Source organism: Dipteris shenzhenensis, chromosome 19 (assembly GCF_047967505.1).
Source record: "Dipteris shenzhenensis isolate YYH24624 ecotype China chromosome 19, Dip_SZ_1.0, whole genome shotgun sequence".
Classification (NCBI taxonomy): domain Eukaryota; kingdom Viridiplantae; phylum Streptophyta; class Polypodiopsida; order Gleicheniales; family Dipteridaceae; genus Dipteris; species Dipteris shenzhenensis.
Window position 1 is genome coordinate 585,128 of NC_141614.1, and position 23,639 is coordinate 608,766.

Here is a 23,639-nt window from a genome sequence, read left to right on the forward strand (position 1 = left end):
CTGGAGGGGGTCCCGTGGTTGAGGCGGTGGGCTCTTTCTGCGCATCCTCTTTAGTGGCGGCATCTTTTCTGAACCTGCATCCATGTACATGTAGTGTACCATTGATCATTACATTGATTGGCATGCCTGTATGACCTTTCTGTGTGTGTGTGGGAGAGAGATCCCCTCCATCCCCACCTCCCCTTCCCCCCCCCCACCACCACCTCCCCCCTCCCCCTCCCCCTCCACCACCACCTCCCCCTTCATCTCCCCCTCCCCCTCTCCCCCTTCCGCCGCTATCACTCAGCCATATTTCTCCCCCATGTCCCCTGCTTCTCTCCCAACCCCGTCATCACCTCCGACACTTCTGGTGCTTCCATCAGTAGAAAATGATGCAGTATTTGATTTTGAATATCAGGATCCGGATAATCCAATTCGTACACCCATGCCAAGTTCCAATGATGGGTATGATTTTGATGAGATACCACTTCCCAGTAACCCCATCAAGGAATTTTGGAGCAAATATCCTGATATGAAAACTCGCGGTGGACCCTGGGTAACTTTCCTACCAATCTTCGTCAGCACCAAATAAGTGAAGGTTGGATTAGCAAATTGGATCCACAACCTGATTGGCGCCGTCCCAAGCTCTTTGATGTACGCTTCTTAAAGGAGTACTTACGGGCACCTCCATGTCTCAGAACCCATCCCAAGTTCTATGCAGTTCCACGGCGTAAAAGATGGGAAGCCAACATACACACTTTGGTTGAAGATCGAGTCATTAATTGGCCAATGATCGAACCCTACTCTGGTGTAGAATGGACTATCCAAGGCGCCATGATCCGAGCACTCCAGCAGCATGAACAAATAATGCGCGGCAACATTGATCGCTTCCTTCGCCAAAGTGCCATATTCTACAAAACATTAGCATTAATTCTGGAGGTCCCATGTTACCTTGATTCCCATTTTCCTCCACTCAGCTTTAATCCCAATGAACGGATTGATGCTCAGATATTACAAGCCGACTATATCAAAGAGTGATCTTCTTGGAGGCACGCCACATATCTCTGTTCGAGAAAATGGTAGATACAGGCTACCTGGAAACTGCACAAAAATTGTATGGTGCTAAGGCTCTACAGTAGGACCGACTGGCACGACACAAGTTCCACAGCCACTGGACTAAAAACATGGCAACCCAGGTACGTGATCGCGATCGCAATAAGCCATAACCCGAGGACGGGTAATAAAATGGATTCGGGAGTATGTTGACTCTGTGCCAACATGAACTTATGAAGAAAGAGAAGGTGTTACAACTTTGTGTTACAACTTCTAGACACAACTTTATGTTACGACTTTGTGTAACAACTTTGTGTTGCAAGTTTGTGTTACAAGTTTATGTTACGACTTTGTGTAACAACTTTGTGTAACAACTTTGTGTTACATCTTCTACATGAAGAGAGAGAATGAGTTACGACTTTGTGACACAACTTTGTGTTACAACTTTGTGATACAACTTTGTGTTACAACTTTGTGATACGACTTTGTGTTACATGCAGAGAGAGAAGCTCTCCAACTTGTATAAATACCCCATAATGGAATGAAGCCCACACTCTTGGGGCATTGTGTTGAGTCTACATTGGTATTCCAAGCATTTGTCTCAAGTGTCCACGCTTCCTTGCACTGCATGTCCAAAAGCATGTCCTAACCTTGCAACCCTTCTCCCCTCTCCTCCAACCCTGCAACCCACCCTCTCCCTCTCCTCCTCCCTCCTCCTCCTTCCTCCTTCTCCTCCTCCTCCCTCCTCCTCCTCCTCCTCCTCCTCCTCATCCCTCCTCCTCCTCCTCCTCTCTCCTCTCCCTCCCTTCTCCTCTTCCCTCCTCCTCCTTTCTCCTCTGTCTTCTTTCACCCATGCTCTTACACCTTCTTCCTCTCCCACTCCTATGCTTTCCTAAACCCTTAAACTCCATGATCTACGAGGGAGACGAGTTCTCCACCATGTACTCTACTCTGAACCTTGGATCCTCCTCCTAACCCTGGATTCCTTCTAAACCTTGGAGCCTCCTTCTAAACCCTGGAACTCTTTCTGAACCCTGGAACCTCCTTCTGAACCCTGGAACTCCTCCTAAACCCTGGAACTCTTTCTAAAGCTTGGAACCTCCTTCTGGACCCTTAAACTCCTCCTAAACTCTACAACCCCCAATGAAGGCAAAAGCCTTCATTACCTCAACAAAGATGGTTTACGTGCCTTTTACACATGCTTACACTTTGTTTGCTTACCACACTTAAGCCTACGTCTCTCATCGGAACACGACTCGAGGTCCTAAGCTACACATATACTACAACCGACAATCCCAATATATCTGTAGGTGACAAAAAGCCTCGGAACCCTGCAACATAGAATACCCAGCTCTTCCTACGAAAGCAGTAGGAAAGAGCCAACATTGAGTTGCCCTGTGTCAATTCCCATCGGAATCCTCCTACGAAACTGTCCCGATCTCTGGGAGAGTTTCAAAGGACGGATTGAACTCGCAAATCCCCCTCCACCTATGAACGACATTGAAGATATCCCTATGCGGATGGGTGAGAGAGATGACATACGGAACATTACTATGCCTTTGATCCACAAGGCATATAATGAAGTCCAAGCCATAGTGGATGGTGGAGCAAGTGTCAATGTCCTATCAAAGGAGCTCTACAAAGAATGGGGTCTCCCACCAATGCAAAAGGCTAATTTCAACATACACCTTGCCGATGATTCACGGGCTAAACCCTTGGGGATAGTGAATGGCATGTCCACAAAGATTGCAGGAGTCCACTTTTCCCTTCAATTCACAATCTTGGAGCTCCCCAAAAAATCCTATCAATTCTTACTAGGACGTCCTTGGTTACGGGAAGCATCAGTCCTCCATGACTGGGGAACTAATAGACTGACAATCCAGAATCAAGACACTGCAGTGAGGGTGAATGTGGGGACAGGAGCTATTAATCAATTGTGCCTAGAGCATTGGATGACACATCTTCCACGACAATCTCAAGCAAATCAGCTCCCCTGCAACAACATGCCATAGCGGGTGACTCACAAGCAATGTCAATAACTGGATACAAACATTGGCTACCATCGATAACTGCCATTCATTAGACCCCATCTTCTCACAGATAGATGCTAATGTGCTACAGGTCGATCCTTCACCGACACATGAAGAACCAATAGATCTAGAGATGCCATTCTTTATGGCTGACCTCGAATGGGATAATGAACCTGAAGAAGGTACCCATACCAATGATGACTCAGATTTTCCTTGGGACCTTGAAACAGAGGCTGCAAATGCTGAAATTGAAGATCAAATCTTTGATAATGACAGCCATTCTGCATGCCCTAATGGCAGTCGAGCTCCCAGAAGTTGAACCTCCGCAGTTGAATAACAGCAGAAGATCCCGCAAGAAAGCTAAAGGAGGAAATCGCAGAAAAGCCAAGGCTGAGCACTTCAATGAATTTGAACGAGTCAAACAAGGATTGTCGAATTGTACCTTGCAAAGTCAACTCCCTCAAAATCAGAGCCACCGCCTCTTGAATGGTCCCCTGAGGGACTGGAAGGCATATGCACAGCAAATGAACCCTTACTTGGAAACACCTTACCCGTGGAAAAGTTACCCCACAGTTCCCAACGTAAGAAGTTTCGGAAATATAAGCTACATGTGCGAATGCAGCTCGATCAAGAGACTTGAGAAAAAGAAAGAAAAGAAGAGCCTTAAAAATTAATAAATGCAACTATGCCACCCAGTACACATGACACATGGCAGGCTAGTTCAACCCCATCAGAGGCCATCGATCTTCGAGAAGTGACGGAATAATTCAAGAATTATACAAGTGGCAGTGCGCCAATAGCAATGCCAAGACCACTTAGAGAATCCAAAGTTTAAGAAACCGATAGCATTGGAGAAACTCCAATCTATGAGGGACCAGCAAAAACATGCACAATAAACCTCGCCCTTGAAGGGGAGGAAGAAAAATTGGTTTTCATTGGGAAACAGCTTTGTTAAGAAGATGAAACCAAACTCAAAGAACTCCTAATGGAATACCGTGACTGCCTAGCATGGTCATACAAAGAGATGAAAGGAATTTCACCAGATCTTGCGGCCTCTGTTTTTGACAGTTTTGACAAGGTTGTGAAAGTGATGCTACATTAGATGCTACTTTAGCATTTTTGAGTTTTTGAAGTTTTGAAAAGCATCAGTACAACTATGGCTACAGCTTTGATTTGAGTTGCTACACCTGGATTTGCTTGGAAAGCTTTCATTTAGCCACCTCTTTGAAGCATATAAGTGAAAGCATCATTGATTGAAATTTGGTCACAAGACTTTGCTACATTGAATGTTTATATTTTGAAGCTTTTCAGTTGTTCTTATAGCCTTGTAAGAGAGAAGACACTGCCCAATTCCTGGGTTAGACCCTCTCATGGCTTGCTTATGCAAAATATGTGAAAGGCCAAAACATAAAGCAATGTCTTGTTATGCTACAAAGGAAGAGAATGCCAACATGGCTTCCTTGTTGAAGATTGCCAAGATAATGGTTGCCAAAAAGGAAGCAACTACAAAGCCAGAAAATGCCAATCTACTTTCAGTTGATGTGCCTCCACAAGATGAGGCATCCTTTGAAGATTATGCTTTTTGAATCATCTCCATGTATGCTCCAGATCTCTCTTTTGTTGAGTCAAGGTACTCAGCTTGGATAGTCCTCCAAAATGAATGAAATAAACTATTGTGTTTTGTAAACACCTCTGGTCACCATATGATGTAGGCCATGTGTATGTGTTTTTTCTCCATGGTACCTCCTGCAGACATTGTGTGCATGTACATGCAGGGGAGATAACCATTGGAAGATCTTTTGTATCCCTTTTGTTTACCTTACACCCATGGGAACCCTTGCTAGCTTGAGATCCTAGCCATTGATAGATCCATGACCACCATGAGATGGCATGTGACACCTTGTGCTAGATTTATCCTTGACATAGCCTGAGGCATTCCCTTGAGGGGGGGTTTTTTGGGATATCTCAAGGTGTATGCCTCAGGCACACCTTGTTTTCTATGTGTGTGTGCTAGAGGCACAGTTAGGTGCCCATAAGCACAGTTAGGTGGTGGTAGAAGCCACATACGATGATTGAGAGAATCTAGGAGCAGATTGAGGAGATGATTGTGGAGCTCAGAGGTCATCAGTGATGTCAGTGATCATGTAAGAGGTGCCTACTTAAGGACCTCATCTTTCTTCATTCCATATGCAAGTATTTTGAGTTTGTGTTCTCTCCCTGCTTTCTTTTCAGTTTACCAACATGTGGGTCCCATACATCTAGCAGCAAAAGGAACACAGGCACGCTACATCATTGTGGCCACTGATTACTTTACAAAATGGGCTGAAGCTAAAGCAGTCAGAAAGGTAGATGCCAGAAGCACATCAAGATTCTTATATGAAAATGTGATCACCCGATTCAGATGCCCCATTGAAATTGTGTCGGATAGAGGCACACATTTTGTCAATGAGGTAATCCAAGAACTCTTGTCTGGCTTCATGGTAATCCATAGAAAAAGCACACCCTACTACCCCAAGGGAATGGACTAGCAGAATCCACAAACAAAATAATATGCATTATCCTCACCAAGGTAGTAGAACCATAGCGTTCTGATTGGGCAGAGAAATTGAATGCAGCCTTATCTCAGCCTTATGGGCATACAGAACCACATTCAAGGTCAGTACAGGGAACACACCTTTTCAATTGGTGTACGGCCTTGAAGCTATGGTTCCACTTGAATTTGTAATACCAAGTCTATGCATCGTAGTACAGGAACGCATGGGAGACCATGAATCCTTGAAAGAAAGGCTCTATCAGTTTGAGAAGCATACAGAGACAAGACTAGTCACCTACCATGCCATGACAATAGAAAAACGCAGAAGAAAGGCATGGTTTGATAGAAATATGAAAGCTAAAGACATCAAGGAAGGCGACTTAGTCCTGTTATACAATGCCAAAGTACACAAGGGGAAATTGAAGTATCTAGGTCAAGGACCGTACCGAGTACGAAAGATGAATCCCATCAGAGCTGTGCTGCTAGAAACATTGGATGGAGTCCAATTCAACACAACAATAAACGGGAGCCGACTGAAGCCCTACTACATCAACACGCAAGCCATCCCCGACAAAAAAGAATATTTGGGAAACCAAGTCTTCCTTAGTTAGGATTAGATTGTATCATGAGCACTCACTTGCATTTGTACGTCTTCACACATATAGGTAGCATCAATCGATTTTGTCTAGGGCTCAGAAGTGATGAATGAGTTCTAGCTGCCCTATGAAAATCCCAACAAAAAAAGCATATAGTTACTCCCTACCTAGCTACTAGGTCACGTGCACTCACACGCTTTCACTTAGACACATAGATGATTGCATGAATAATTGTACCACACTCACTTTCATTCCACACTCTCAAAGCATGTATAAAAAAAGATCTCTCTCCCACACACACACACAGAAAGGTCATATCGGCATGCCAATCAATCTAATGATCAATGGTACACTACATGCACATGGATGCAGGTTTAGAAAAGATGCCGCCACTAAAGAGGATGCGCAGAAAGTGCCCACCGCCTCAACCACGGAACCCCCTCCCGAGTTCGCAGCCTTCTACATCCTCTCAACCACGGAGACCATAGGCATTTGTGGTCCAAAGCAATAGCTCTGAAGAAGATTCAGTGCATGACCAAGCTGACCAAGCAGAAAAAATGCCACCCCATTCACAACTGGCCTACACAACCATTAACAAGGCCCAATCATTGGAACTTGTCTGGCCACCCACATCGACTTATGCTCTTTCCCAGGAAGCAACATCTTACCTAGAGCAACGGGGTCTAGGCAGTTTGCATGAGAGCCTCAAATCCTTGGAGGACAGTCCTACCCTGACCACCTACATCAAGGACTTTCTCCATTCTTACTACTCCAGCAATGCAAAGGATGGCAAGTATGGTACAATCACTGTATAGTAGAGCCCACTCAACATTATCCTTGATAGTACAGTCATTCAAAGGGCTTTCTCACTACCAAAACAAGGTGGCAAATACCCTAAATGGTCTACTGATGCAAAGTTTATCGAAGTACAGTCTCTCCTCACCAAGGGCACACTGATCCATAGAGATGGCATATTGCTTCGCACAATCCTTGACCATCGCCTCAAGGAAGCAGCACAATTCCTATCCACAATCCTGGGAATTAAGTACGGCAAAGATCGCTCCCTTCCACTCTGCACATTTGTTTTGCTGAGTAGGAAGCTAAAACAAGACTGGGTCCAGCACTTCGTCATTTTCTTTACCAAAAAACTCGATGGTTCTTCAGGCCAAAAATGTAAAATTCCACACTTATTGGCTATAATCATCAAAAAAGAACTACAAGAAAGAGAAATGACTCTGCCCCAGTCACCAAAACCAATTGAGGAGTTGGGCATTCCCTTCTCACTAGTATGGAAGCCGTCACCAACTTCTCCAACTATCACATTGGTAAATGCAGATGCCTTAGTAGAAGTACCTATTTTGGAGGTCGGGATTGCGGAATTGCCCCACGAGATGTTACATCTCGGTGCACAACTACAACCAATAAGTCTCCACCAACAGCACCAACCCGAGCTCGCGACAAAGTCGGCACCCGAACCTGAGGAAAGATCGGCACCAGAGCCTGAGACTACATCAGCACTCAAACCGTCCATCGACGCCATGCCAGTCGATGAGCCACAAGGGGAGCTAGTGCCAGATCAGTAGTATGACTATTCTACACAAGGGACTGAAATGCCATTGGAACAACCTCCCCCAAGTACAACAGAATCATCGAGATGGCTACATGGGCACCACTTGTATCAACAATATCACCAGACCTCATCACCGTCTATCATTCTCCAACATCAAGCTATCCAATTGATCCAAATGTCAGAACTATTCACTAGCTTGGCCAAGGAAGAATATGCAAGAGAATTGGAAAGGGAGACTGCATCAGAAATCAAAGACCAATCGCCATAGAGGTCAAGACACTTCGGGCACAGATAGATGAGAAGGAGGTAGAAGAAGTGCACATGAACCAAGCTCTCCAAGCTCAAGAGAAGGCAGTAAGGGATGTGACCTCCAACCTCCACCAAAGTCAAACACAGCTGACTGCGACAGTAGAAGCAACGGCAATCCTACAGACCTACTATAACTCCTTGACATCTGCACATGCGCAACAGATGGAGGTAGTGGCACAAGCTCGACTCACTCTAATTCACAAAGAAGAAGAGCTTCAGGATTGCAAAGACAAGCTTGAAGACATGAAACAATCCTTGGCAGTACATGCCTTCAGCATTGATGAGCTTACAAGGGAATGCCAAATCTTAAAAGACCAACTTGCTACCGTTCAAGAGGCCAGCACTTCACAAGCCCAAGTCTTGGACCAATGGTCCAATACCACTGAAGACATTCCTCAATAGGAAAAGGTCACCTTGCAAATGAGAAAGCTTAAGGAGGCATACACAACCATCTACCATCAATACAAAGAAAAAATGAATGAGATGCACTCCCAAAAAATAATCATCTCCAAGCTTGAACTCCAATTGCTAGTGCACAACAATGAGGCATTGGAAGACAACACCAATGACACCCCACTACAATGCACAACCGTGGTGTACCAAGAGCTTGTGGCTGCTCTACAAGTGGAAGATCACCTCAATGCACGCGTGCTTGTCCAATGGAAGAAACTCCAAATCAGGATCATATCTGCTCAACCAACAATCAACTGGGAACGTTCCATCGGGACTAAAACCCTACGCATAATTTGCCAAGACTTGTCTGAAGATGAGAAAAATATCTTCTGCCTGTCTACACATGCTAGGTTTATAACATTGAGGACGGATGCTTCCATTGCATATGTCTGCCTCATGGGTAGTCCTCCCCTCACGGTTATTGCAGGTTTGTTGCCATTGCTACAATGGCCATCCCCATTATTTGCATGGCATGACATAACCGACATCCCACCCATGCAGCTAATCATCCCATCGCACCATCAAAAAGAAGTGTCGGAAGATGACAAGGCCTATCTCACATCCAACCTCCCATATCTAACCACTCTTTCTGCCAACCTCACTTCCCCTTGCTGCTACCACCCTCTTAACCTTTGCCGAGCTCCATCCTAACATCTATTCCCTCCATCGTCTCTTTGCTCATGCCTCTCACCATTTTCAACTTACCCAATAGTCACAAACTTACGAGCCCCTCACACCTGGCTTTTTCCCCTCCCTTGCAAATCCTACCCTTGAGGATTACCAAGCTGCTCAAACCATTTGCCCAGTTCTTCCTCCCCTCCCCTCTGCTCCCCCTTTCGCCACTATTACTCTGCCATATTTCTCCCCAATGTCCCCGATTCTCTCCCTGCCCCGTCATCACCTCCGACACTTCTGGTGCTTCCATCAGTAGAAAATGACACAGTATTTGATTTTGAATATCAGGATCTGGATAATCCAATTCGTACGCCCATGCCAAGTTCCAATGATGAGTACGATTTTGATGAGATACCACTTCCTAGTAACCCCATGAAGGAATTTTGGAGCAAATATCCTGATATGAAAACTCGAGGTGGATGGACCCTGGACAACTTTCCTACCAACCTTCGTCAGCGTCAAATTAGTGAAGGTTGGATTAGCAAGTTGGATCCACAACCTGATTGATGCTGTCCCAAGCTCTTTGATGTAATCTTCTTAAAGGAGTACTTACGGGCACCTCCATGTCTCAGAACCCATCCCAAGTTCTATGCAGTTCCACGGCGTAAAAAATGGGAAGCCAACATACACACTTTGGCTGAAGATCGAGTCATTAATTGGCCAATGATCGAACCCTACTCTGGTGTAGAATGGAATATCCAAGGAACCATGGTCCAAGCACTTCAGCAGCATGAACAAATAATGCACGGCAACATTGATCGCTTCCTTCGCCAAAGTGCCCTATTCTATAAAACATTGGAATTCATTCTGGAGGTCCCATGTTACCTTGATTCCCATTTTCCTCTACTCAGCTTTAATCCCAATAAAAGGATTGATGCTCAGATTACAAGTTGGCTCTATCAAAGAGTGATCTTCTTATAGGCACGCCACATATCTTGGTTTGAGCAAATGTTGGATACAGGCTACTTGGAAACTGTGCAAAAATTGTATGGTCCTAAGGCTTTACAGCAGGATCGACTGGCACGACACAAGTTCCACAGCCACTAGACTAAAAACATGGCAACCCAGCTACGTGATCGCAATAAGCCATAACCCGAGAACAGGTAATAAAATGGATCCGGGAGTATGTTGACTCTAAGCCAACATGAACTTATGTAGAAAGAGAATGTGATACAACTTTGTGTTACAACTTTGTGATACAACTTTGTGTTACAACTTTGTGATACAACTTTGTGTTACAACTTTGTGTTACAACTTTGTGATACAACTTTGTGTTACAACTTTGTGTTACAACTTTGTGTTACAACTTTTTGATACAACTTTGTGATAAAACTTTGTGTTACAACTTCTACATGTAGAAAGAGAATGTGTTACAACTTTGTGATACAACTGTGTTACAACTTCTACATGTAGAAAGAGAATGTGTTACAACTTTGTGTTACAACTTTGTGATACAACTTTGTGTTACAACTTTGTGTTACAATTCCTACATGCAGAGAGAGAAGCTCTCCAACTTGTATAAATACCCCATAATGGAATGAAGCCCACACTCTTTCGGGCATTGTGTTGAGTCTACTTTGGTATTCCAAGCATTTTTCTCAAGTGTCCATGCTTCCTTGCACTCCACATCCAAAAGCATGTCCTAACCTTGCAACTCCTCCTCCCCTCTCCTCCAACCTTGCAACCCATCCTCTCCCTCTCCTCCTCCCTCCTCCTTCCTCCTCCTCCTCCCTCCTCCTTCCTCCTCCTCCTCCCTCCTCTCTCTTCTTTTCCCCATGCTCTTACACCTTCTTCCTCTCCCACTCCTATGCTCCCCCTAAACCCTTTGTTCCTCAACCCTTAAACTCCATGAGAAGCTCTCCAACTTGTATAAATACCCCATAATGGAATGAAGCCCACACTCTTTGGGGCAATGTGTTGAGTCTACTTTGGTATTCCAAGCATTTGTCTCAAGTATCCATGCTTCCTTGCACTCCACATCCAAAAGCATGTCCTAACTTTGCAACTCCTCCTCCCCTCTCCTCCAACCTTGCAACCCATCCTCTCCCTCTCCTCCTCCCTCCTCCTCCTTCCTCCTCCTCCTCCCTCCTCCTTGCTCCTCCTTCTCCTCCCTCCTCTCTCTTCTTTTCCCCATGCTCTTACACCTTCTTCCTCTCCCACTCCTATGCTCCCCCTAAACCCTTTGTTCCTAAACCCTTAAACTCCATGAGAAGCTCTCCAACTTGTATAAATACCCCATAATGGAATGAAGCCCACACTCTTTGGGGCATTGTGTTGAGTCTACTTTGGTATTCCAATACCTATCTCTCTCTCTCACACACACACACTTCTCTCTCTCTCTCTCTCTCTCTCTCTCTCTCTCTCTCTCTCATTTGTCTCAAGTATCCATGCTTCCTTGCACTCCACATCCAAAAGCATGTCCTAACCTTGCAACTCCTCCTCCCCTCTCCTCCAACCTTGCAACCCATCCTCTCCCTCTCCTCCTCCCTCCTCCTCCTTCCTCCTCCTCCTCCCTCCTCCTTCCTCCTCCTCCTCCTCCCTCCTCTCTCTTCTTTTCCCCATGCTCTTACACCTCGGGGGGGTCACTCATCATATGTAACCCTATCACGTGAGTTCAACAGAAGGATTTTTTTTATTTCTAAAATTTACAGAAATAAATATACATAAGGGACTATTTAAAATAGTTTTGGAAAAAATTTACAGATTTGTATAGAAAAGGGGTACATTTTATTAATGAATTTTTTTACAGATAAGGGACTTTAAATATAGGCCTTGAACGCACCTGATATAGAGGGTTTATACATAGTGACCCCCCCGAGTCTTACACCTTCTTCCTCTCCCACTCCTATGCTCCCCCTAAACCGTTTGTTCCTAAACCCTTAAACTCCATGATCTACGAGGGAGACGAGTTCTCCACCATGTACTCTACCCTGAACCTTGGAACCTCCTTCTAACCTTGGACTCCTTCTAAACCCTAGAACCTCCTTCTAAACCGTGGAACCTCTTTCTAACCCTGGAACCTTCTGAACCTTGGATCCTCCTTCTAACCCTAGACTCCTTCTAAACCCCGGAACTCCTTCTAAACCGTGGAACCTCCTTCTGAACCCTAGAACCTCCTTCTAACACTTAAACTCCTCCTAAACCCTACAACCCCCAATGAAGGCGAAAGCCTTCATTACCTCAATCATGATGATGCACGTTCCTTTTACACATGCATGCACTTTTTTTGCTTACCACACTTAAGCCTACATCTCTCACCGAAACACGACTCGAGGTCCTAAGCTACACGTATACTACAGCTGATAACTCTAATATATCTATAGGTGACAAAAAGCCTCGGAATCTTGCATACTAAGAGAACCCTACTCTTCCTACGAAAGCAACCATGTGTTGAAGATTATAATGCTGTGTGATGGGTTTACTTGTTTTGTTCTTTGTTTTTTCTTTTAACATGAGGAACCTGATGGAACAGCATGAAGGATTCAACAAATGGAACAAAAGAGATATTTATTCAAAAGAGGAGAGGCCTTTATAAGGGCAACTAATACAACGCATGTGCCCCAAAGGAGAGCATTTCCAGATCCACAAATCACTTTACTGATTCCTCAATTACCCCCATGAATCTCTCAATCACACCTAATAGAACCTTCTACCACCAAACCTGGTCACACTAATCTACACACAACCCTTGTACACCTTGGTACACCCCGTTAAATCAATTTGTCCTTCATACCCCCCCACGAATTGATGACCTCACCCTAGCAGTAGTACATGGGAAGCTTCATGGTTTGTTAACACCTAGTAACAACACTCATGACCCAAACCTATGACTCACTCTGGTTATGGCTCTTGGTTTAGAACTGGAAGATTGGAAAATGACTATGTATGGAAATGCCCATGGGTCCAACAAGGTAAAACCTCAAACAAAGGACTAACAATCATTTAAGGGGGACATCCCAGGGTAGAGAAACCTTATTGACCACACACACAAACAACTTAAAAAACATATGGGTCATCACCCTTGTCAAGATTGACTTCAGTGGTGAAATCAATGAGAGCTTTAACATCCTTTGGTTCTTCTTCTTCTTTCTCTACTTCTTCCACAAGGTTTGCTGAACATTTATTCTTTATATAGCACTCTTTCTCAAAATGTCCAGGCTTTCCACGAAAGTTGCACTTCATCTTGCTCTTGGTGGTGGATCCCTTGAAATTGCTTTTGACCAAATATGCCCCATGTTCTTTGTAGTCATTCCTCTATTTGATTTTCCTTTCCTCTTCCAAGAGGGATGCCTCAATTTCCACCAAACTAATCTCTGGTATATTGGTGAGAGTATTGACAATAGTGCCATATTCCTCAGTTAGGCTTTTGAGAAAGATAGAAATTGCAATGTCATCATTAAGATCAAACTTGATGCTAGCTAGCTGAGTTACTATGCTCTTGATGGAGTTTAAATGTGAAGAGATGGATTCTCCTCTATCCAATTTCAGATCAAAGAATTTGATGAGCAAGCTAAACTTGGAACACTTCCCCTGTGCTCCAAAGACCAACTCAAGATGACTCCGTGCAGCATGAGAAGTCTCACAGCCATCAATGTGGTGGATAAAAGAATCACTCAATCCAAGAAAATTATGACTAGTGCCTTTTCATCCTGAGGGAGCCATAAAGCTTCTCCTTCCCTAGTGGTTGGTTTCTTTTCTTTTCCATTAGCCACATTCCAGATCCCCTTCTTCATAAGAATAAATGTAGTTTTAGTCTCCCAAGTATGAAAAACCTCTCCCTCAAACTTATCTATCTTGGTTTTGGAGGCCATAGGTCTTACCAAGACTGGCAGTGTCTAATCCCTTTACAATTCAAAAAGAACCATCACCATATAGATGCATGTTAAAAGCAATGAGATCTAAAAATCCAAGTTCCTTTGCATATTGATAATAGTGAGGGACTTCAAATTTGCCTTGGAGTATAGTGACCTACCTATTGGTGTTAATAGTAGTTTTCTTTATCTTCCTAACACATAGAGTGTTGCTAGAACCACAAGAAGAAGGCATGTTCAAAAACCATGAATAACAAAGCTATCAATACACCAAGTAGAATGTTTGTAGTTGAATGAGACTCCACAAGTCCAATAGCTGAACTCTAGCACTCTAGCATACTCAGTACTAAATATTCTTGCAATCAAACTAAGAAGCCCCAAATCCTAGTTGACTTGGAGATCATCCGACACGAGCGTTTGTTCATATCATGGAGAATAAGAATGGGACACACAACCAGACTCCACTTAGAGCACGATTGTGTTTTTAGCCAGATAGCACTGACTAGCAATGCTCAGGGAGACGATGGACCTGTGAGCAAGAGTAGGAGGGATGTTAGACTCGCTAGCAGGTTTAGACACCGATCAGACTAGGGGACCTTACTTCCATGCTCACCAGATTGGAGACACGGCCCATTGGCATGACGGTGGCATTGGTTTTGTTACAGGGTTGTTGCTAGGAGACCACAATAGACCATGTGTATTGACAGCCATCAAGTCTTTTTTAGTTTCATAGACCCTTTGGTCTTCTGAAGACTTTTTAATAAGCTTTCTTTCTTTCCCACCCCTCTCTCTCCATGTGGCTTTCATCCATGAGGCAGTCAGGCACCGCAAGCATCTACTTCAATCACGGAGATAAGAGCAGACCTCCTCCTTGGTAGACCCTTCTTAGAGCTCGATCATGGAGTTCTTCTAGCCAGAGCAGGTGGACCCCCATACTACGAGGTCCAGACATGATCTGGATTCAGAGCTAGCAACACGACAGCTCAGACAGAGGATTGGTGCACAGATTACACTTGGGGATATCCCCTCTCCATTCAGAGTCAGAGCTCGACTGACAAGGGTCACTGTATCAATCACTTAGCACAACTTAGAAACAAGCTTCAACAACAACAAAGGTGAGGCTAGAATGCCCTTGCTCAATGAAAATAGTACACAGTGCACCCACTAGCCCCAAATGCCTTGGCGCCCCTTACGGTATTTATTTTTAAATGCTTTTGAATGGAAATGCTTTACACCAAGGGTTCAACTGTTCCTCTCTACGAATCCTCTACCTATCTTCAAGGCATCTTATCCAAGTGCACCACTAGAATTCCCACTGGCAAGGCATACTCAGGCATTCACTTCTGATCTTACACAACTTAGAGGCATTCAGGCATCCAAACCACTGGCAAACTGAGCTCAAGGCAACCTCAAGGATATCACATGCATCCACACTATCCTTAGGCCTTTCACAGGATCACCCTTGCCTTTGGGTGCTTGCTAGAAACTGTAGGAGTCTTAAAAGGACTACACACAACACACGCATGCACTGCAAAAAGCTGCAAAGCAAGAAAGAACAAGGAAAAACCGAACCTGGAACCAAATCCCGCTGTCTGTGGTAGAGGGGCGAGTGCCTTCCTCACACCTATCCTCTATCCAAGCTCCCCGCAGGGTGCAGGTGTCTTCCAACAATTAGGAGAAGAGAGAAATGAAGGTAGAGAGAAGAGGGTGAACAAGAAAGAGCTGTAGAGGAAAGATGGTTCACAGATCTGCCCCGAAATGATTGCCTCGGGATCTGTGCCTGAGTCCTAAGAGAGGGTGCTAAAAGCAGCAAAGAAAGTTCCTCCTACAACCTGCACTAGTCCAAAACAGCTGCAAAACAGCTCCAAAAGCCACCATGTAGCCAAAAACATGTGCACAAAGGTCCAGCACAGCAGAAGACAACCCCGGGCACCTGTTGGAGGCAATTGAACACGTCTGCATGGATTATGCACAGCCGTATGGATGTACATACAGTCCATATGAAAATTTTTAGAAAGTTCACAAATCACTTCTGGCACTTCCTAGAAGTGCGTACTACCCTTGGAACAGTCAAAACAGGCTCAAAACCACCCTTTGAGGTAGTTTCACAAACATAAATTCCAAAATTGAAAGATGATATGTCCCAAAAAAATTGATACTTGTACTGAGTTTGAGGATGACTATTTTGATGCAAATGATGATGCTATGCAATCCAATTTTGGCTTATATTTAGATACCATTGTTGGCGAAGATCTTGTTGTTTGGGAGGACTTAAGTGCAAAAGCACAAACTCAAAATGAAAAAACAAATGCAAACAAATATGATGATGATGTTATGCTAAGGGTTCATGAAATGATAAGGATGAAAGATGAAAGGAAAAGGAGGAGTTTAACCCGGAGCTAGAAGAGCCCAAAATGGAGCCGAAATAGCCCAAAGGAGGCCCCTAATCACCTATACTTCATACCACAAATGATCAAAAACTTGGCATATGATCAAGGTTGACAAACGAAATCTTGCAAGCATGATAAAAAGCAAACATAAATTCAGCCGAGGGAGATAAATTCAGCTTTTGCAAATCAGTCTGAGCATGTTTAAGGTGTCCGATGATGGAAGTTGTATGCATTTTGAAGGTTTAAAACTGTCCAAAAAGATTTTCAGTATGATCTTAGTAAGAGGAAGTTCTGAAACTTTTAAGGTGTTTGTTGTGATTTTTAATTCAGCATGTGGTGATCAAACACTTGGCATAAGGTGGACAAACTATTTGATAATTCAACTGCAGCACGATGATAGTCTGAGTATCTATTCTCCTATTACTGATGTTTTTTTCAAAATCCAATTCAATAGAATATTTTTGAATTGTATAATCTTTCTCAATGTGTTTTTGGACTTTGTCATTGGAAATATTTGACAAATCGGGGGATCGAGCTCTCCTAGTCACTGAGACAACATCCTAATACAACACTAATCTAAGGAGGATGCAACCTAAGTGCAAACATGCTAAAGAGAGTGCTCATGACATGTACCTCAAGTCAATTAGGTTCCAAGATAGATTAGCTTGGACTCATAAAGAGAATCTTGAGATAGTGCTAGGTGCTTGATTGATATTACTTCAAATGAACCTCCCTTTTATAGGTGAGGGTACTTACATCCATTTGCTTGCTCACATATGGGATATCTCCTCCATGCCATGTGGCAGCTTTCCCTTTACTCATACCTTTGCTCTATATGTGCTCATGGCACCACAACTCTCAACACCTCCCCTTGGTGCCATGATTCTTTGGCTACTACAAGGTGGTTAGATGTGTTACATTCCATCACCTCCCCTTAGTGCATGCATTGCTACTTAAGGTGGTAAAGTGTGGTTTTTACATGTCAATACCTCCCCTGGGTGCTTTCATAGCTACTCTCAGGTGGTCACGTTTGATTTACGACACATAGGCAAGGTTGGCAAGGTTTTTGCTTTTCAATGCTTCATGTCGATGGCATTTGCTGCTTCGCCTGACGTAGTTTGATGCATGATGCTTTGTTCTTCCATGTGCCTTGATGCGTTATGTGTGGATGCCATGCTTCGTGCTATGGCCATCTCATGCACTTGTGCTTTTGGCATGCTTATGACAATGATGTGTGCATTCATGCTTTGCTTTTCCATTTGTTGCAAAGGTCTTACCAATTGATTTCTTTCAATATTGGTAGTGTCTAATTGCATACAATGATTCTGATTTGACAGGCGCGTAGAGCTCAAAAAGATGATCACTTTTCCTTTTTGGAGCATGTGCAGATTCCTCCTGGATTGCAAGTTATGGCTTGTCGAAGTTTCTATGAAGAAGAGAGCCTTTGATGATGTGGCACAGGGATTCACATGCTGAATTCCAAACTGTGCTTGGAAGGGGTTGTGTGCTTAGGTGGCACTTAACTAATCCTGAACCTAAGATTCACCATGGCTTAGTGTGAGTTACTTGACCATAGTTTCTTTTGGGTTGCTTGACCATTGACCAAGGTTGAACTAACCCTAGTGAGTAGAGACCCAACCATAGTTACATCTTATCCTATGCCACGTGGCATTTTTCTAGCACCTTACAAAGAAACCTTTGAAGTTGCAGAGATCTTGGGCGAGAACAGAGGCGTGTTGTTGCAGATCTGAAGCTCATGAAGATGCCAGGAGCTGCTCGTAGTTCCGTGGAAGATCAGCTTGTGTGTTGGAGATCATTGCTACCCGTCATTGTTGAAGATCTATCGTTTGAAGGAGCCGTTTGGCATTGGCGCTATAGGTTGTCGGTCGCCTTAGAGCCAGAGCTGTTGGCTAGAGTTCGGAGTTTACAGAGAGTCCTTTCGGTGGGCTAGCTGGCAATGGCGTTGCAAAAGGCTATGAGCCATTTGGAGCTGCGGGCTAGCAGAGAAGGGCCTCGTAGAAGGCTTTGGGAGGCGCTAGTCTCACTGAAGGAGGCTTTGCTACAATCGTAGCATCTGCTGAAGCGTGTGCACGTTGAAGCCTCTGCAGAAGGTTGAAGCACGTTGCGCGTTGGCCGTTTGAGGATGATATTGAGCTTGCTTCTCTCGCCAAACCCTCCTCTCCGTTCATCCTTCATCTCTGTCAAAGTTATTGTTGTTGTGGCAGTTCGTCACTCGTGGTATGTGATCGATTGCTCATAGTGGAGTCCGTCGCGATTACCTGCAGATGGGTTTGCGGTGTAGAGGACGTTGACGGACTGGAGGCACATGCATTGATTTGCTGTGAGTGTTGGAGAAGGAGGCCCGTATGGCGTTCATGCTGTGGAGAGCTGGTGCAACCGTATGCTCTAGATACTTGGTACTGCAAGGCTATTGGAGCTAGGAGAGGTCGATGCAGAGGTTTCGCTAGTGGAGGTTGTTGGTCGACCAACACTGTGTAGAAGGCAGATAGAGAGGCGCCGCGCTGCTGGCAGAAGTATTTGTTGCAAGGCATATGGAGCTTTGGGCATTCGTTTAGTCGTTGTAGGTGTGGTTGGAGGCTTGGAACGTGGGCATCGTGCTTCTAGTCCTGTGAGGCTAGAGGTTATGGCTCTAGTTGTGTAGCAGTAGATCATGAGGAACGATCACTATCTCTTTCTCTCACAGAGGAACTCAAGGGTGGTAGCAAGCTAAGGGTGTCCACTTCCGGACCACTTTCGGGTGAGTGTGACACCCGCTCGAGTGAAAATACAAAGGTTTTGCTTCGGTCTCCCATACCTCGATCGAGGTATTAGCACCAATGAAAATCACACGCGAGCACAACCGAGCCAAGCCAATACCTCGATCGAGGTAGTGGGCCTTTTTCACCGGGGACCGAGCCTCTACCTCGATCGAGGTTTGCTGGCAAGCCACCTATACATGCCACATCTACCTCGTTCGAGGTATTCTGGCAATCCAGCTCCGATCGAGGTAAGGTGGCATATCCAGCATACCTCGATCGAGGTATGTGCCATCCGACAGGGCAGATGACATACCTCGATCGAGGTATGCTGGACCGATGACTTGGCATCTGGCTGCTGCCGACATACCTCGATCGAGGTATTGTGGCATGTCAATACCTCCATCGACGTGGATGTACCGATATGTATGGGCATGTCACAATACCTCGATCGAGGTATCGTGGCATGTCAATACCTCCATCGACGTGGATGTACAGAGATGTATGGGCATGTCACAATACCTCGATCGAGGTATCGTGGCATGTCAATACCTCGATCGACCGAGATGTATGGGCATGTCACAATACCTCGATCGAGGTATCGTATCATGCATGCAGAATACCTCGATCGAGGTAGCTAAACCCTAATTTTTCTTATAAAAGGAGAGCGACCCCCCTCATTCCGCATACCTCGATCGAGCTCCTCCTCATCCACCGATTTCGGATTTGCGGGACGTCGACGGAATTGCGCGAGCGACGAAGAGCCACCAACGGACATCGACGGAGATGGACGGAGCCGGAGCGGGAGAGTCCAGGTAGGGTTTTTTTTATATAGCATTTTCTTTTTGGTAAAATTTAATTAAATATTAGTTTATAAGAAAAATTATAACAAATTTCTAAATTTCAAATTCATTTTAATGTTTTTTTGGAATTTATGAATTACGACATTTTTTATTTAAAATGTGAAAATGAATTTTTTTTAAAAAAAATAGAGCTATTTTAATTAAATAAAAAAACGTTCATAGGAATAATTATAAAATATTTATAAATTTGAAATGCATTTGTAAATTTTTTTTTAATTTTTGAATTACGACATTTATAATTTAGAATGTGAAAATTTTAAATTTAAAAAACGTTTAATGAGGCATTTTTTATTGAAAATGTGAAAATGGAAAAATTCTTTTTTTTTTATGTATCATTTTCTTTTTGGTAGAATTTAATTAAATTTTAGTTTATAGGAATTACGTAATTTTAAAGTTTTTTCAAATGCATTTTAAAGTTTTTTTAATTATTTTTGGAATTACATAATTTTTTATTTAAAGCCTGAAAATGTATATATTTTGTTTTTTGAAATCATCTTTAAAAAAAAAGAGATTAAAGATATTTTTTTAATTAGTGTTATTTATATTTAAATAAAAAAACGTTTAAATTTTATTTTTAAAAATGATCTTAAAAAAAAAAGAAAATAAGAGTTTAAGTTAGTATTTAAATGTCAAAAAGTATATAATTTGTTTTTTAAAATAATCTATTAAAAAAAATTATAAGTGAAGTTTACAAATTACTGAAGTTTTGAATTTAATATAACGTTTAAATTTTGTTTTTAGAAATCATGTATCAAGAAGAAGAAAATAAGAATTTTGTTAAAATAAGAAAATCATGTATTAAAAACAAGAAAACAAGAACAAGAAAAAGAGAGATTAAAGTAGGTTCTATGCTATCTTTGAAATTGGTGCTATTTTTATTTAAATAAAAAAACGTTTAAATTTTAGTCTTCAAAACCATCTTTTAAAAAATCATCGTTTATGTGGAATATTATAGATTATATAGTTGGTTAAGAGTTGTTTCATAATTTAGGTAGAGTAAGTAGGCTGTATAAAACACCACATGGGCATTATCCCTAAAACACCACACCACATGGGCAAAGACCCCAACACTAGAGTGGTTAGATGCATAAGCATATGGCTAATTGGATCTTGTAAATGCACCAGCGCATCGAAAACACATACGTAATTTATGATTGTCCAAAGGTCTCCTCTCTCCCCAAGCATGGGAACCAAGTGATGATCTATAGGAATGGCCACTAGTTGAGGTGGATTGCCCAACCAAAATAGATAATATTGAAAAGGCTTAATTATTTTCTCAAAGTTCTCGCTTTAAAAGGTCTGTAGTGTGAACCCGCTCTCTTTTTTAATGTGTAGTCCGAGAAATACTAGATGCGCCTTGCTTGTGTATCGTTCAAAGTAATGTATTAGGTATCCTTCTATCTCCTCCATATCTATTGCAAACCCAAGGCAGTAAAGCATTCAAAGAAGGTCTTATTAACCAAACCTCTCCACTATCTGTCCTTAGTATAGGGGCCATAAGTGGACAATGTGGTCCTTACACCACATGTGGAAAAGTTTCATATTGGATAAAAAGTGAAAAAAGGGAAACATATAAGGAAAAAATATTTGAGACATCTAAGTTTTAAAATGCAACAACTAGAGTTTGAAAAAATTCTAATCAAAATTAAGAATTATTAATAATATTGATTAATATCAAGCCACACATTTGGCCCATCTATCGGTAGGTGCATAGGATGATCCCAACGACATCCTACCTCATCAAGGAGTACGTACAAATAGTTTTCATTACGTAAATAGATTATAAGTCATATTGAATAGAATACTATTTTCATTACCCAAATAGAATATTAATTTCCATGTGTTTTTTTTTGCATGCGCCAGCCAGCGCACAGGTTCTAGCACCACTATTCGTATGTAGATAGAGATGCTGAGAGCTGAGATGAGGGCACTGCAGGATGCTAGGGCACCCCCTCACTTGGTTGCGAGTCTAGATTCAGTTATTGAGGCTCTGGGTCTATTGGACACAATTGAGGACATGGTGGATAGCTTTCAGGCACAGGCTGAGGCGGAGATCACTGGTGGTGGCTTGGATTGGAGAGCCATTCGACAGTTGTTTGAGCGTGAGTCACATCACAGGCAGGCCTTGGAGGATATGTTTTGGGATGGTCACACCGAGGCGATGCGACCACGATCAGGGCTCCCCTTGCATATTTTACGTTGTAGGCACCCCATCATAGCAGCACACATTTATCCGAGATATCTCGCTGCGAATGGTGGTCGATTGCCTCACAACCGTCAGGTAGCCAGGTCGTTTGCCATGCAGCTATACGCATGCAGCTATACGCTGAGTTTGTGCTTGGTCATCGGGTGGACTACCTTAGTACCCGTACCCGTCCAGGATCAGGAGCGGGACATGGTAGGATGGGGCATCAGGAGCGTCAGATTGCGTCGACGTGAGGCACCAGAGTTGCACACCATCCCTACACTGGCATTGCGAGCAGTGGGAGGACAGATTAGGGGGGATGTTCATTCAGTGGCATCATCCTTGCAGCACATGGTCTCTGCCCTATCGAGATCTATTGCGATTCCACCTCCCCCACCTCGATCATCGAGATGGAGCCTCCCACATCTACACCACCTCCCACATCTACACCGCCTCAGCACGAGTTGGAGGCTTGAGACACACGGATTGCAGAGTTGGAGGCATTGTTGGTCGAGTCTAGGGACGAGGTTAGTTATTTTGATTATGTTAGTTTATTTTTTTGTAGCGTGTTTTGAACTGAAGTTTTTTGGTTAATTCTCACCATGTACGCGAATTGCAGGCACATCTATTGCATCAGGAGATGGAGTCTCGCGTACGACTGTTGCAGACAGATTTGGAGGAGCAAAGGATTCGGACACGCATAGCATACCATCGTGCAGAGCACTATATTTTGCAGTTGAGGCATATTAGTCATGATCCATCTCGCCATAGGATCGACCCCAGCGTGGCCCTATACCCGGCTCCTCCTGTAGATGTGCCGACGACTAGGACACCCATAGATGCAGCAGTCATAGCCAGGCTTCCTACGCCACTTGCGTCCTTTGCCACGAGGAGTTTGACACCGTAGGGTGGTTTGGACTAGGGTGCGGCCACATCGCACATCTCCATTGCATGACCCGCCACATGGTGGCCGATCAGTGTGCCCTGTATGCTTTGCTGACATTGATGTGGCCACATACAGAGGACTAGGCATGGATGATCTATATCCTGGTCGTCGTCAGGCCGTTGATCCATTCGCCCGCGTAGTCTTGACAGAGCACTACAGGGAGGAGGCACAGAGAGCGTTGCTGATGCAGGAGGGTGCTGATACAGGAGTGGTTGCAGCGTGCGTTCCACAACGCTTTTCGTATGGTGATTTCATGCTAGGTGACGAGGCACGAGCAGAGGAGGCACGCCGGATTGAGCAAGAGGCAGAGCTGCAGACATCATTGCAGCAGTGGGTGGAGCAGCAACTAGGGCGGGGCCGAGACCAGCGTCTTCTACACGTAGAGACGATTACTCGCGCTGGATTTGAGGCACGAGTATTCGCAGATGCACGGCTATGGGAGCTGAGACGTGCGTACATAGAGGAGGCGAGGGAGGCAAAGATGGCGGCG